This window comes from Prionailurus bengalensis, chromosome F2, assembly GCF_016509475.1.
Source record: "Prionailurus bengalensis isolate Pbe53 chromosome F2, Fcat_Pben_1.1_paternal_pri, whole genome shotgun sequence".
In the NCBI taxonomy this organism is placed as follows: domain Eukaryota; kingdom Metazoa; phylum Chordata; class Mammalia; order Carnivora; family Felidae; genus Prionailurus; species Prionailurus bengalensis.
The window spans coordinates 72,100,937-72,113,831 of NC_057353.1; the positions used below are offsets into that span (position 1 = coordinate 72,100,937).

Genomic DNA, 12,895 nt, shown 5'->3' on the forward strand with positions numbered 1-12,895 from the left:
CTTTCTTTCCCCCCTTCTCTCCAACGAGAAGCTGCTAAACAGGTTCGTTCATTGTTCTAGCACAATGATGATGTCTGAGCAACAAGTATTTGTTCAATAAATGGCAAAGCCAAGACTTTCCTTTTTCTCTTGTCCCTGTTGTGTTCTGATCTTTACGCGGTAAACACGTTTAAGCAGAACCTAAGCTCCCAGGACTTCAGCTCTCTCCCACTCCTGGTTCTACCACACTTGATAAAATATGTAGACTGAGCAGTCCCTCTGGGACTCTGTATTCACAGGGTTTTTCCCTATCACTTGTATTCCTAAGACTATCTGAGCATGAGCAATCCAAGAACTCAAATTGTGAAAGCATGAAAACGGTGGCCCTGTACTTAAATCAGCAAAGACATATGAATACTGTGTAGTCAAAAAGGTTGACTGTGACAGTTAATTTACTCTCACCCCCAAGCCCATCCTTCTATAATCTGCTTTTAATGTTAGGACTAAGAAGCTGAAGACTGTATTTCTTAGACTACTTTGTTACCTGGCTTCTCACTGGGCCCCATCAGCTATAAGGAAATTGGAAGGTGGGAAGAAAGAAGGTCCCTCTTTTGGGGCACCTGGCTAGCTCAATCAGAAGAGCATGCGACTCTTGATCTCAGGGTCCTGTGTTCAAGCCCCACGTTGGGTAGATTACTTAAATAAAACTAAAAAAAGAAGGTTTCTCTTTTGTTTCTCAAGTTCTGTCAGCATTTCCTGTCATCAAAAGCTCCATTTGGCTCTAGGCTCTAGCTTCCTGGGGAATGCCTTACAGTGCCTGGCCCCCTCCAAGAGGTCTGAGCTTCCAGCCTTATGGAGTTCCTCCTTCAAGCTCCAAAATTCTGCCTAACCTACCTCATCCCTTCTTTTCCCCCAGCTCCAGAATTGACAGTTGCTTCCTGCGGTTACCATTAATATCTTAGTTACCTCATGCAACTTAATACATATTTGGTCTTTACCGCCCCCTCCCCCATGCCTAACCTAGAGCTCCTAAATCCCTTGGGACTTCGGGAGTGACAGAAGCATCTCTTATTTTAATGAGTCCCCCAGACAGCTTTAAGACTAGGGCTGGATGCCAGAAAGACAAGGTATACTCAGGTTTCAGCCTTATCTCCTGACCTCTGGTGAGGGGAGAGGGACTGGAGATTGGATTGATCACCAATGGCCAATGATTTATAATCAGTCATGCCTACATAATGGGACCTCCATTAAAACCCCTAAATCATGGAGTCTGAGGAAATTCCAAGCTAGTAAACGCATCCACATGGGAAGGAAACATATTCCAACTGCATGGGGACAGAAGCCCCTATGTTCAGGGCACTTCCAGACCTCATCCTATGTACCTCTTCACCTGGCTGTTCACTTGTACCCTTTATAAAGTCCTTTATAATAAACTGGTACTAGTATAAGTAAAGTGTTTTTCTGCGTTCTGTGAGCCATTATAGCAAATTATCAAACTGAGGAAGGAGTCACAGGAACCCCTACCACCTTTTACAGCTGGATGGTCAGAAGTAAAGGAGACTGAAGACTTGTGAATGGCATCTGGAGTGGAACGGAGTCTTGTAGGATGAAGCCCTTACCCTGAGAAGTCTGTACACCAACTCTACATCGAGTCAGAATCAAAATGAACTGCAGGACACCCAGTTGGTGTCTGGGGAGTTGGGAGAATTGGCTGGCATGGGGGGAAAAAGCCCCACACATTTGGTATCAGAAGTGGTTTTGAAAAACAGTTCAGAATTAATGTCAGTAGTGTTGTGAGTAAAAACACGCACACCTCAGCATCCTCTTTTTGCTCAGGCTTCCAACATTTGTGTAAATAAATCCTTACGTTAAATCCCTTTTAAAAATACCTAGCACGGTTTCTGCTATCCTGGTTGAAATCTGACTGGTACAGAGGAAGTTGTAGAGAGTAGCTTAGTCCTTACCTTTACCAACAATATCTAATCATCATCAGGTACTAGTGTGTAGCTATTAATAAAGTGATCCTTTGACTCTCCTTCCTTTGTAAAATGTAAAGGAGGAGAAGCAGGATTCAGGTATTACTAGGTGCCCAGCCATAATACCACCAGAGAAGTACTAAAATCTCACCATAAATCCCTAGCACACGTCAAGAGCAATACATTAGTCTAGTAATTACATGGAGAGAAGTTACTTGCCTTAAAGAAACGTAACATAAATGTACAACTGAACTGAAATTGGGACAACTGATTTCTAGTCTTGACTCTCTCACAAAATACATGACTTCACACAGTACTTGTTAGACTGAATCTTTCCCATTGCTCTGGCTAGGACTCTACATATGTTACACTGCATCTTTCCTAATGCTGACATCTAGTGGATACACTTAGATTTAGTATTATTTTAAAACGAAAACTCTCATTTACACTATTTTAAATAAAAGACTCACTAGTATGACTGGCTATATGCAATAAACACAGTAAATCAGGAGACCAACACTGCTCCCTAAATGGAAGTGAACCATGATAAATTAATATTACATCAGATTGTCACGGCATCTTTGAGCTTGATTCAGAGATTACTAGTAATAGTACTCTTCCATGCTTCCAGCCATTAATAATTAAACCACCAATGCAAATTACTGCCTGAGGTGTAGACTGAAAAGAAATGCTTCCTGCTACAATGTCTGGCCTCAGGTACAGACAGGGTATGAGAGGACTGATACAAAGTTCCAAGTAGTTTAAGAAATTTACAGAATGGTGATGGGAACACGAAAAAAACAAAAAACAAAAACACTGAAACTCAAGATTACCTACAAGGATTTATTATGAAGGTTTTTCTTGAAAAAATATGGTCCTCAGACAAAAAAACAGTATCGTCAACTCACTTTCTTAAAGTGTACCACTATTTTGAAATCCACGAAAAATTATATACACATGTAAGGTAAAATATATATTTAAAATTCGAGAGAATGATAAACATGAAATTTTAAATACTGGTTATCTCTGGGGAGAAACAAGCCCATAGGACCAGGCAACTTCCAAGGCGTGGGTAACATTTCAGTTCCTCAATTACTGGTGGATTCAGGGGAGTCTCTTAGGCTTCCACATTTACAAATAAAAGTATTCTTTTATATGTATCAGTAATTTTAAAAATGTTTTAATGTAAAGTCACTAATGCTCAAAGAACACATATGACTCATTCAAAGGTGCTCCCAGGGGCGCCTGGGTGGCTCAGTCAGTTGAGCGTCCGACTTCGGCTCAGGTCCTGATCTCACAGCTCGTGGGTTCGAGCTCCGCGTCGGGCTCTGGGCTGACAGCTCAGAGCCTGGAGCCTGCTTTGGATTCTGTGTCTCCCTCTCTCTCTCTCTGCCCCTAACCCACTCGCATTCTATCTCTGTCTCTCTCAAAAATAAACAAACATTTAAAAAAAATTAAAAACAAAACAACAACAAAAAAAAGGTGCTCCCAAAAAACGAATGGATTGGAATTCAGGTGCCTGAAATCTTTCCAATACACATGCAATGATGCATGGATGAGCCATTTTTTTTTAATGTTTTATATATTTTTGAGAGGCAAAGAGAGACAGGTCGCGTGTCGAGGATGGGCAGAGAGAGAGAGAGAGAGAGGGAGACACAGAATCCCAAGCAGGCTCCAGACTCTGAGCTGTCAGCACAGAGCCCGACGCGGGGCTCAAACTCACGAACCGTGAGATCATGACCTGAGCTGAAGTCGGACGCTTAACCGACTGAGCCACCCAGGGGCCCCTGGATGAGCCATTAAATAAAAACCGTAGCACCTTGCACACTTCAACAGGTAGTCAGTGTTTACAGCGACTGCTGGTGGCTGCTGCTGTTTTAAACCAAACAACCTTTCCTTAGCTCCTGTCTGCCAATTACTGGGACAGATACTGAAGATTTGGCACTGAGGAACTCACAGACAAGTGTACGAAACCAGACAAGATGGTATGACATACTTTTATACAGAAGCATGCAAACACCACGATGAACATACAGAAAAAGGAACACCTAACCAAAGGCTCCCCAGAAGGACTGGTTCTTAAGTCCTTCTTGTTTTCTATTTCTTTAAATTAGAAAATAATTTAAACATAAAAAAATGTATCCACATATTGTACCACCCAGATTGTGTGTGTGTGTGTGTCTGTCTGTCTGTATGCTACACTGATGACTGAACAGCTTTTTTTTCTTTTCAAATTGTTATTTAAATTCTAGTTAGCTAACATACAGTGTAATATTGTTTTCAGAGGAATTTAGTGACCCATCACATACAGGTAACACCCAATGCTCATCACAACAAGTGCCTTCTTTAATGCCCATCACCCATGTAGCCCATCCCCACCCACCTCCCTCTACCACTCAGATTAAAGCAATGACATTTTGCCAGATTTGCTTCAGAGACCTCCCTACATTTTTGGGCACTACTTAACCTCCCAACCTTCCCCAACCAACTTTCCTCTCCTCCATCTCCTAAAGGTAATCTTAAAAGTATGCTTCCTTTCCAAACGTATTTTAAAACTTTTACTGTGAAGGTACACATTCATAAACAAACAGCACTGTTCTGCTTTTCAATGTTCGTAAATGCTATATTGTACATATTCCTTTAAAATCCACCTCTCACACCCAATGGTGTTATCCACGTTCACTTATTGACATACACCATTCCACAGGTCAATGAAGCCTTTTTGAGGAACAGTGACTTCTCAGTTTTTCTCTAATAACAAAGAATGCTTTACACACATATCCTTTCACACACTACATACACTTGTATATACTTGGGCCCGTGTACAAGAGTTTCCACTGGACGGCAGTCTGGAAATTAAAACGCAACCATAACTTGACTATATTGTGCCAAACTGCTCTCCAAAGTACTTCTACCAATTCACTGTTCCACTAGTAAAGATTTTCTTCTCTCCCATCCTCCAAAACCTCAAGCTTCAAACTTTAAATTGTGAAATGTCTCACTGATGTTTTAATTTATATTTTCTTGATTACCAGTAAAAATGTGCCTATATCTCTATGTTTACAGGCCATCTGTAAAATGTATATTCACATTCTTTGCAACTTGTAGCATTTATTTTTCCAGTATCTCTCCCACACCTACCTTTCTATACACCGGACTCTGTACTGCTGGGCTTAGCATCTGTAAATAACATCCTTGCCAGCTGTGAGGTTACGTCAGGAAGAGGCACTAGAGGGTGAGAAAGCAGGACCGAGAAAGAAGCTTCCCTGTCTCTGGGTGGGACAGACCAGCAGCTGCTCTAAGAACAGTCAGATGAGGTGGGGCCAGTATGCACTGCCCCGATCAGAGGCAGAAGCAAGTGCAGTCTGTGGGTTCCAGTCGAGCAGTGGTAGCGGCTCATCTCTGGCGGCAGTACCACCACCCATCTTTTCTTTGTCCCTGTCTCCTCTTCCCCTCTGCTCCTCTAGTCTAATACCTTCGTAACCAATCCTCTGTATTAAATTCCCTGTTTAGGGGCGCCTGGCTGGCACTTGGGTGGCTCAGTCAGTTAAACAACAAACTCTCGATTTTGGCTGAGGTCATGATCTCACAGTTGTGAGATGGAGCCCCACTCAGCATAGAGCCTGCTTGGGATTCTTTCTCTCCTTTCCCATCTGTATGTTCTCTCTCTCTCTCAAAACAGATAAATAAACTTTAAAATTAATTCATTTCCTGTTTGAAATTCCCAGGGTGGTATGTTTTCTGAACTCACACCCTTCCTTCCCCTCCAGGTGGGCTTTAGGAATTCTAGATAGGAACTCTGGATACTAACCTTTTGAAGCCTAAACACACCGCAAATATCTTCTTCTAGTCTGCAATGTCGCAGTGTCCCAGTCTTAACTTTGTTTATGATACCATTTTGTCACATGTAATCCACTTTTCCTTGAGGTCTATGTTGATCATTTAACTAGTGATTCCTGCAAAACTGCCTTAGCTATTCTTGGCCTTTTATTCACCCATGTAACTGTCAAGTTCTACAAAAATCTTAATGGGATTTTGACTTGATTTTGCATTAAATACACACACACAAATACACACACCATTCCAAGGCAGAACTTCCATCTTTATAATACTAATAACCATTTTTTTCATTTAATCTATGAATATGAGATTATAAAACATAAGATTCCATGAATGCATTTTTTTAATATTTATTTGAGAGAGAGAGAGAGAGAGAGAAAGAGAGAGAGAGAGAGAGAGAGAGAGAGAGAGAGAGAAAGTAAGTGTGCATGAGCAGGGAGGAGCAGAGAGCTAGGGGGACAGAGGATCCAAAGTGGGCTCCACGTTGATAGCTGTGAGTCCGATGCAGGGCTCCAACTCACGAACCGTGAAATCATTACCTGAGCCAAAGTTGCACACTCAACCGACTTAGCCACCCAGGTTCCCCCAAATGAATACATTTTTCCATGCTAAACCATCCTTGCTTTCCTGGGACCAAATCTATACAGTCATTAAAAAATAAATGTATTCTGGGGTGCCTAGGTGGCTCAGTCGGTTAAGCATCTGACTTCAGCTCAGGTCATGTTCTCGCAGTTCATGAGTTCGAGCCCCACGTCGGGCTCTGTGCTGACGGCTCGGAGCCTGGAGCCTGCTTCGGATTCTGTGTCTCCCTCTCTCTCTCTGCCCCTCCCCCACTCGCACAGTCTCTCTCTCTCTCTCTCTCTCTCTCTCTCTCTCTCTCGCAATCTCTCTCAAAAATAAACATTAAATAAAGTTTTTTTAATTAAAAAAATGTATTTTTAGATTTGGTTTAATATTTCACTTTGGATTATTTCATAAATAAGACTGACCTATAATTTTTTTCTCTTCTTGTCTGGTTTTGCTATCGAGCCTATTTTATATACCAGCTCTTTCTGTTCTACAGAAAAGTATAAAAGAACATAAATGTTTGTGTCTCCTTAAAATTTGTATGTTGAAATCCTAACGCCCAATGTGATTAAACCCTTTGAGAGGTGATTAGGTCATCAGTGTGAAAGCCTCATGAATGGAATTAATGTCCTCATAAAACAGACCCCCAAAAGCTCCCTTGCTTTCTTTCTACCATGTGAGGACACAGGAAGAAGACAGCTATGTATGAACCGGGAAGCACGCCTCACTAGGACCCAACTATGCTGGAAGTGTGACCTTGGGACTTCCAGCCTCCAGAACTGTGGGAAATAAATTTGTTATTTGTAAGCCATCTAGTTTACTGTATTTTGTTATAGCGGCCCAAACTAAATACAACAGGTGCTAAAATGGAAACTCAAACTCAAGCACTTACACTTGGTATGAACGTATTCTACAACATCTGTGCCAAGCAGCCAAGCAGCCCCTGCTTCAATATTTCACTCTACGTGACCACACCCAGAGTCACTCATTGGATTTTCAAATGACTCAAATTTTAGATTTCAATTTTTAGAAACTTTTTTAGAAACTTCGGCCGATGATTAAATAATACACAATTAATCCAACATGAATCCTGCAAAGAATCACACAAAACTTGTCTTAAAGCTGATATTCGCCCATTTGTTAATCTCTCCTCATCAGTCCCGGTTCTCACTGGCCTCTGAGAACTAAACAGTCAGTCCATGTGCCACATGACAACCCAGCAACTATCTGAAATATCTGAAAACATGTTAAACTGAGGTCAAAAGAAAGTTACCCATTAGACAATATACATACACTCACATAGGCAAAAAGTTACTAACAAGGTATTCTCCTGTCTAGCAATTGTAAGGACTGAGCTTCTGAAAGAGAATAAAGTTTAAATGGAGATATTTAGGAATACTCATCAGAAAGGACCTTCTTAAACATTACAGACTGAAGGAACAAAGGGCAACAAGACCATTTTGCCCCACCCAGCACCTTGCTATCAGGACCAAATGACAGTAAAAGCCAGTGACAGGCCTTTCTGTGTGCCACACACGATGCCAAGTAATACACACACAGTAGTATCTTACAGAATCCTCAACCACTTTTCAGGTTGTCTAGCACTTCGATCCTCATTTTACTTCTGAGCAACCTGAAGGTCAAAGGATTAAATAACTTTCTCAAGGTCAACAAATCAGTAAACAACGAAGCTGGAATTCTTACTCAGGCAAATCTGTCTTCTAGCAGTTCTCTTAACCATTTGGCCATATTGCTTAGTCACAAATGAAAATACACACAATTCATCCAAAAAGAGTGAAGGAAAATATTAAGTGTTCCAGAAAGAAATTAATTCAATACTAGTACTAACATTTCTAAGTCAGGAATAAAATTCTCACAGAAAAAAAATTTTAAGAAAAAACTATGATGACTAGAGAAAGATGACAGATGCTAAGAAATGTCCTTACATATTTCCCTACCATTTGTCAGGTCTTTCTGTTTGAGCCTGGCATGCTAAAGGAATTTAGTACAGTGAAACTACAGGAGGGCACAAATGTTTCCCTTGTTCCTGAACTTCAATTAAAATGATTTGCTTAAATATAACTCCTCCAGGCTCATCATAATCAAACAGAATACAAAAACAAAATACAAATTTTCTTTTTGGTAATCGTATCATCTTAAAGATATGTACTTGAATAATCTTTCTACATTTATATCTCCTACAATACATATCTCCTATAATACGAAAAAGAATCCAGCAGACCAAAATGCAGAATGTATACATCATAAAAATGTTTTTGAGGGGCACCTGGGTGGCTCAGTCGGTTAAGCGTCCGACTTCGGCTCAGGTCATGATCTCACGGTCCGTGAGTTCGAGCCCTGACTCGGGCTCTGTGCTGACGGCTCAGAGCCTGGAGCCTGCTTCGGATTCTGTGTCCCCCTCTCTCTCTGCCCCTCCCCTGCTCATGCTCTGTCTCTCTCTGTCTCAAAAATAAATAAAACATTAAAAAAAATTTAAAAAAATGTTTTTGAACTAAGTATGTTACCTAATAATTACAGATTTAAGGTTTCGCACAGTTTTTACTAAGGCAATATTTATATAAATCAGAGCTCAAATCAGTTAACAATTCTGAGTATTTTTACCATATTTCGAACATTGCTGGTAGGGAAAAAGAGGAAGGAAGTGAGCGGTATGAGAAAAGGTAGAAAATCAGCCCCGAATATAGGGCTCGTGACAGGACTTGAAATCATGTAGCTCAGTTCTCTACTTTTATAGAAAGAAACTGAGGACTATAGAAACTTGGTGACTTGGCAAAAGCGGCAAATCAGTTCTTAAAAAGTGGGGCTTAATCCAATGACCTGGACAGTGCAGGCTTTAGGGACGTATTTAAAATACGGCATCAGCAGATCACACTGACAGAACAAATCTACCAAAAAATACCCCATAGTCAGATGCCCCAACATGTCGCCTTCGAGACAAGTAATGGCGCCATTTCTGCTCTCAGCCAAGCTTCAAAAGATCTGCCATTCCCTCCATCTGTAGTCAGCTGCAAGGTGCTGAACAACCATTTGTCAAATTCAGTGACACCATTCTGGGCTCTTCTAGCTTAGGCTGGCACCTGAACACTGTCCAGTTCATACTGCTGAGATAACTGTAAAACACTTGGTGACTTTTCACAAGTCTTGACCTTTTTTGTGTTTCCGTAACACACGCATCAGACCTCACTATTTGCATCCTTCCTGTGGAATTTAATTATGGACGTTTCTCTCGTTAAACTTTCGGCATCTCAAACTCGATTATTTTATTTTCTACGTGTTAATTTCATGTTCCTTGAATCAGAATGTGCATTCTCTGAAGGTGGGCACTCTCCAAGGCTTACCACTTATCTTCAACTATCTTTTCCACAGAACATGCTGTTTCTGTGATTATTTACCAGCAAACAGAAGTTTCTTCAAAACTATTTCAAGAACTTCTAGGCTACACCATTAGGATATTTTGCAAGACGGTGTAACTCTACTTCTTAAAGATTATTTAGAGGGGCGCCTGGGTGGCTCAGTTAAGCGTCCGACTTCGGCTCAGGTCACGATCTCACAGTTCGTGGGTTCGAGCCCCACGTTGGGCTCTGTGCTGACAGCTCAGAGCCTGGAGCCTGCTTCGGATTCTGTGTCTCCCTCTCTCTCTGCCCCTCCCCTGTTCACGCTCTGTCTCTGTCTCTCAAAAATAAATGTAAAAAAATAATAATAATAAATAAATAAAAGATTATTTAGATAGAACATAAAAAACTACATGTATTCAAATATGATGGACAAAGAAAGGTCTAGCTGACTTTTTGTTAACAAGAGCTCTTAATCTGGGATCCAGAGAAAGAATTCAGTGACCTGTGAGTCTGGATGGGAACCTTTTCACTAACCTCTATATGAAATTCTGCAAGTCCTTCAATCAAGATTATAGGCAACAAAGTATAGTAGTGTTAGAAATACCTATGAACTTGTCACCAACAGAAATCACAGGTACTTTCATATTATACTATAATTATTGCAAACTCATCACTGTAACTACAGTATTTCACAGAATTATTGCTAAAGCTCACTCTCTAATGTGAGAAGCATACATATTACTCTATCAAAAATTTGCATTTTTAGTACTTGCTAGCTGTACTTCAATATAACTAATTTCTTTTTTCATCATATATATTTTACTTCATAAAATCATGAATCATTTGTAGAATCATTGTTCTGGGAAGGGATTCACAAGCTTCACCAGATTACCAGAGGTCCATGGCACAAAAAATGGTTGAGAACTCCTGCACTGTAACATACAGAGTAGGTGAGGTAATTACAATTCCAAAAGATCATCATGATAACTGTCTTATCAGTTCTAGTAAAATGACAGGCAAGTTTTGAAATGTAAATATCTCTGTTTATGACTAGGAAGAGCACAGAGATTTTAAGCTGATCATTTTCACTTGATAACACAAAGTATGTCTACAGAAAATGACATTTTCAAATACCTATTAACTTGTAATAATTAAAACAATTACAGGATTAAAAATGTTTAAGTACTCAGAACCCTGTATCAGTAACTTTTTGTTGTTGTTGATGTGTTCTTTACTTCAAAGACTTTTTCAAAAGGACCAAAACCAATAATAGGGAGAATTCTTATTTAAGAAAGTGTGTAAAAACTTCTTCTTCCTTTCTAACATATACATAAACCACCAGAATTATGTGTTAGACCTTTCCTGATTAACAATACTGGTGATAGCTAAAATGGCTTAAAAGGGAATTCAAAGAAAAACACATACCTCTTCTACTGAAAGAAAGCTGTAAAAAAAAAAAGTTCTAATTACTTTTCCCTACTTCCTGTTCCAAGAAACTAAACAATATAGGGTATTTCCTAAAGATATTTTTAGCAGTTCAATATTATATAGAACATCTTCCTTAAATTATGTTTAGCCAAAGGAATTTTCTACATAGATCATAACCTTTCATTTGTATCTGAATTTATCATTTCCCCCAAAGACATATTTACCTTCAGCCAGTGCTGGTGATTCTGTTCTTGTCCTTCTATCTGTTTAAAGAAAGAAAAAAGAAAGAAAGTCTAAAAAATTATTATAGTTTAAAACATGTTTAATTTTAAAAAACTAACTTTAATAAGGTTTATGAATGCCATCACGTATCACATGAATATGCTATACACATATGTGTGTGTATGTATATGTATGTACAGGCATCTCCTTGAATTAAATCAACAACTGTTTGCAGAGAACCTACTAAGAGTGAGGCATTATGTGAAGCCCTGGGAAACACCAACAGGTTTGGATGAGACACCCTAACTGCCACCCTCAAGACACTCAAGGACTAAATATCTGTGTCAAGAGAAGTACACAGTGCTCATCATAGCTTATGAAGCAGGAGACAGCAAGGGAAGAAAATTAGTAATTTGTCTTTATTCTTACAACAGGGGCCTAAAATGATCAAAGAGATCTACTTCTACACTATTATCATAATTTAAGTTCACTTCCTTTCAATGTATTAAAAAAATTAGTTTTACCAAAGGTACTAAGATCCTTATAATTCCATGACCATAACCTATTACTTGACAGAAGCACATCAGGCAAAACTCAAGTGAACCATGAAGTCCTCTGTAGGAATGACTTTACGATTTCAACTCCTAAAACATTTTTCGGTAAAATCAAATCTTCAGAATGATCTTATTCTAACTTTACAACTGAGAGCAACTATAACCGCTACAGCAAACTAGCTTAGTTCGCACAGAGTAGGGGGACACATTTGACTAATGTAACTACTCACCTTAATGTAAACACTTATTTCCCCAATTGTTTATTCTATGACCAGAGTCCTGGACTTAACAAACATACAATTTCTATGTGGTTAGTAAAATTTAGAGGGGTTGGGACACTGCCTTCCAAGATGGTAAATGATCTGACACACTGTCTACTAAAGGCTGAAATGTGGTACTGTATCTGTGACAGATTTAAAAAAAAAAAAAAAAAAAGTCCTGGAACCAGCAGATGGAAGTACAATTGGCAACCTTCAGCTCCACTGGATTAAGAAATTCAGATAGTAGGAGACTTGAAAAGAAGTTTCTGCCAGAAGACACAGGAAGAATTCTCGGGCAACTATCACCTGATTATCTTAGATTCCTTACTGGACCAGCATGCTAAGGAAAGAGTTACCATAGTGGGAAGTCCTGTAAGGTGACCCTAACGATATGAGAACTTATGGCTGCTGCCACACCATGGGGACAGGAGGGAATCTATCCAGAACCTAGGGGGTTCGACTGGGGCTGCCGTGCTCAGTAATAACTGTAAATGAGCAGCTGCAACAATTATAGCCCAACAAGGTTAAGGCAACTACAGGCACTGATCCCTTGGAGAAGAAGGTCTGAGTCACTGGACCAGGACAATGCTTCCACCTGTTGAAGTACTGGCTGAAGATAAGGCAAATCTAGATTGAGTGGTAGAGAACTGCAAAAATGAACATTATTCACTAACCCTCCTGTTGTAAGTCTAATGTAGAAGCTGTGGCCAGCC

At 39.8% G+C, this 12,895-nt stretch overlaps 1 protein-coding gene across 11 annotated transcripts in view; it reads right to left on the reverse strand.

The window, feature by feature from the left end:
- CYRIB (CYFIP related Rac1 interactor B) overlaps positions 1–12,895 on the reverse strand; it is a 148,375-nt gene that overhangs the window by 42,104 nt on the left and 93,376 nt on the right. For 6 of the 11 annotated variants that reach the window (XM_043601761.1, XM_043601758.1, XM_043601757.1 and 3 more), the window contains one exon: positions 11,371–11,409. The exons of 1 other annotated variant lie outside the window; for it this stretch is intronic. The gene's annotated coding sequence lies outside the window, so the exon portion shown is untranslated. Of the gene's footprint in view, positions 1–11,143; positions 11,163–11,370; positions 11,410–12,895 lie in introns of all 11 variants that reach the window. 4 more of the 11 variants (XM_043601764.1, XM_043601766.1, XM_043601768.1 and 1 more) reach the window with 1 other exon arrangement.